This window comes from Bombina bombina, chromosome 1 (genome assembly GCF_027579735.1).
Source record: "Bombina bombina isolate aBomBom1 chromosome 1, aBomBom1.pri, whole genome shotgun sequence".
Classification (NCBI taxonomy): Eukaryota; Metazoa; Chordata; class Amphibia; order Anura; family Bombinatoridae; genus Bombina; species Bombina bombina.
Genome location: NC_069499.1, coordinates 332874498 through 332878618, shown reverse-complemented (window position 1 = coordinate 332878618; position 4121 = coordinate 332874498). Strand labels below are relative to the sequence as shown.

General features: G+C 45.8%; 1 pseudogene; it reads right to left on the bottom strand.

Annotated features, from left to right (window-relative positions):
• Positions 1-2894: 2894 nt before the first annotated feature.
• Positions 2895-3012, bottom strand: LOC128646225 (uncharacterized; annotated as a pseudogene).
• Between the last annotated feature and the right edge of the window lie 1109 nt (positions 3013-4121).

Here is a 4121-nt window from a genome sequence, read left to right as displayed (position 1 = left end):
TAACGTTTTCAATTTCAATTCATCTGTGGGCTACAGTCTACTTAGTTATTGTAATGTTTAATTTCTGCCCAGCCCTACATTCACTAAAACTGTGAAGGAAACGTCACTGTGAGGGAGTGGCTTGATGACTTGCTGGCGCGACAGTGATTAATTTACAGAGAGGTCAACCCATGCGGCATGTTCCTGTTGAGTTCTCTTCTACTCGTTCTCATACTCAGTGGAAAGTAAAATAATTTGTCAGGTCCTGGACCTTCTTGTAAGTTCCAACAACACACTGTAAGAATTAAACTCTGTTACTCCTGTCACTTGTGACCCCCATACTAGGCACTTTCGTTCCGCTTAAATAAACGCATGACACAAGGAAGTGGGGTTACAAAGGCCACAGCTTGCTTTATTGAACACCATAAATAATATATCCATAACCATACCAAATAATCAGTTAAACATTTCATAAAAACCCCAGGGTGCCTGCCCATCCACAACGTGTGCCGATCTTACCACTAAGAAGGGCACGCCCCCTTGTATAAAATTCTCCCCTGCCAATCAAACAGGAGGTACCAACAATCCACTGTGATCCAAACCACCACAAAATAGGCAAGCACCCCCCACCACCACCAAAGCTGCGACATACAGATCAACCACATATAAAAAGGGGAGGGAGGGCGGGAGCTTCTTCATGCGCATCCTGGTCCATTTGATGCTCCCGGTCCTCCCCTGATCAGCAGTAACCTGCCGAGACAACCTCCACAGCAGGACAGGTAAGATCCACCTGCCGTTCACCAGGTCCCGGCCATTCAGCTGTGCACAGGGAAGCAGCAGCTTCTCCTTGCATGTTCCAATCCTGCAATGCCACCCTTCTGTTGCCTTCCACCGCCTCCCTCATATGGCCCAATCTACTGACCTCCATATGACCCCTTCACTTGGCCTCCATGGGGGTCACAGAACCCTTTGTTCAATATTTTCCTTCCGGGTTCCTCTTGACCCCCATACTAGGCACTTTCGTTCCGCTTAAATAAACGCATGACACAAGGAAGTGGGGTTACAAAGGCCGCAGCTTGCTTTATTGAACACCATAAATAATATATCCATAACCATACCAAATAATCAGTTAAACATTTCATAAAAACCCCAGGGTGCCTGCCCATCCACAACGTGTGCCGATCTTACCACTAAGAAGGACACGCCCCCTTGTATAAAATTCTCCCCTGCCAATCAAACAGGAGGTACCAACAATCCACTGTGATCCAAACCACCACAAAATAGGCAAGCACCCCCAGCCACAGCTCGACCCAATGTCGAGCACCGCCACAATGGCCTTGTAACCCCACGTTAAGGTGGAAGCTGCCCACCAACAACCACTAGATTACCCCTTACCGGGGAGAACAAATCATTAAAACCTCACAGTACATTGCAACTTAACTTACCCAATTCAACCACCAAGCTGGGTGCTCCCTAAACCACTACTTATCAAAGGAACCAATTAACTGCCGACTCCAATGACCCGACTCATATACAACCGACCCAGGACCCTACTCCAAACCAACAGGAGAAAGGCCCCAAGCAACAAATTCACAAAACCCCCCAACACGAAATTCCACATCCGATCAACCACCTCTGCCACCCACAACTTTTTTTTTTTTTTTTTTTAATTTTAAAACCCATCTCACGTTGGGAAGCATAAGCCCCAATAAACATGAACATGGAATCCATGCATATTATCACACCAGCACCACGACAAGCCTAATTACCAAAGTCAACCAAAACACCAACTGTCCGACAACCAAAACCCCAATTGTCCACTGCTACCTGAAATACTCTGAATATATATACTCGGGAATATCACCTCACGTAAGCAACTGAATCCTCCCCAAGGGGCCGGGAACAACCTAACAAACTTTTTACCGTCCCACTTGAAAACTAGCCCAACTACCCAATGACCAATCCAGGCCGGCAAACATAAGCCCAGCCACCCACCAATACTCCTAAATCGTTACTGCGACCTCCAGCTAATACGCATGTCCAAAATGCCAACCTCACCAAGATCTGGCAACGACCTGCTCCGTACACCCAAGGACCCCCAAAGTGACCGACGCCCAAAATTCTGACCCACTTCCCAAAACAAAGGGAAGCTCCACACGACACCTATTCAACCAAACTCAATAACCATAACAATGCGAACCTAGAAAGGATTTTAACATACCACTCATATATATATAGGCGGGCCGGCATACAACCCGATATATAACAACCATGAAATCCAATGAAACACAAAACTCTGCATGAATCAGACAAAAATGAAGCTACTTTGAAAGAAGTATTATATCTACAATAGCCAAGCCACTGCCGAAACTCAGGATCGGCCCAGTGACTTTTAGATCTTCAGCCTATCGCTCTACCAACTGGGCTATTTTGTCAAACTCCCCTAAATATATATATATACATATACCTATGTATACCCCTACCCATATACCCTGAAAATTGAATACAAAATTAGCTAACCAAATCAAACAATGGCATACCGATGACATGCCCACATGATCATCGATCTACCATCTTCCGAACTGCCCCACTCCCCTATGACTAAATCCCCAGCCAAGCTTTATTAAGAGCGGGGGGGATTAATACTAAATTGCGGGGGAGGGGGGAACGGACCCAAAAGTGAAAATGAAACAAACCAAAGGCCAAAAAAAAAGGGGGGTACCAATCAATGAGCAGGATTTTTTTTGTTTGTTTTTTGTTAAACCAATAGGAAAACGTGGGATGGAGGAAGTAAAAACCGAATTGGCACTGGGCTAAGACCAACACCCATAGCTAGAAGAACACAAAAAAACAAAACAAAAAACACACAGGGATCACAACAACCCAAACCCGGAGTTTTGTTTTTTTTTTTTGTTTTTTTAGAGCACCTGGTATCCCAGGCGGTCTCCCATCCAAGTACCAGCCAGGCCCGACCCTGCTTAGCTTTCGAGATCAGACGAGATCAGGCGCATTCAGGGTGGATTGGCCGTAGGCCCAACCCAAGCAACATCCAATGGACATAGCCAAGCATGGGTACCCCTTACCCCAGATAAAATCTTATTCCCCCCCACATGTAAACAACCATACAACTCAACAAACTCCCAGAGTTCTTAAAGGGGCACTCTAGCCACATTAACTATTTTTATTTTTAATGTAACTCAGGAAGAGCATGGACTCCGCCCAACTCTCCCCTTTATTTCCATAGATAAAATGGGTAGACATTCATATTATACTATTTTTAAGCCACCGGCTCCTACTGAGCATGAACACAGCCACACGAACCATACGAAGATGCATATGATATTAGGGAATTGATATAACATACTGAAGGGGAAGAGGAAACAACATAACCTAAAATTACCTATGAAAACTACTACTCATTCAAAATTCAGGCACCACCATAGGCCTACATGCCCTAACACCTACACACCAAGAAAACGCCTAAGGATACCCACTGGTTGAACACAAACTCACCTATAATCCCCAAACAGCAGAGCTACTCACTATGAACACCAGGGTGCAAAGAATTAGCAGCCTCCACCGCTAGACTGAACCTCACAACCTCCCTACAAATGGGCCGCTAAGTAACCACTAGCCCAAACCAGAGGGCCTGAAAGAGGAGACCCAGCTAACCGCCGGATTTGGTCTAACCACTAGACAACACCCTAGCCACCTCGCAACAGCCACATAAAGACGACCACAAATGCGCAGCAAACTGCAACAATGCAGACTAGAATGCCCCAAAAGGGGACCCAAAATCCACATGCCCATGCCATATAAATTACCTCCCACCAAGATAAACAAATACCTCACCACATCTGCCAAGTGTTGTTCAGAGGGGTCCCCTTTACCTCCTTGAACCAATTCCACGTCTATGCTGTCCAAGCATATTGCAACACCTTCCATGCGGTAGCTGGGACTTTTACCAGGTCACCAGCCTTAGTCTCCCGGAAATTAAACTTATGACTTTAGGGTTGGGAGACAGTGTAGCTACCTTCCAACATGGCAACTGAGGTTAACTTTATCCTCTTGATCCACTCGAACGCCAACCGCCAGATGACAAATGACATGAGCACCTCCTTGGTGGTAGCTGGAACCCATAC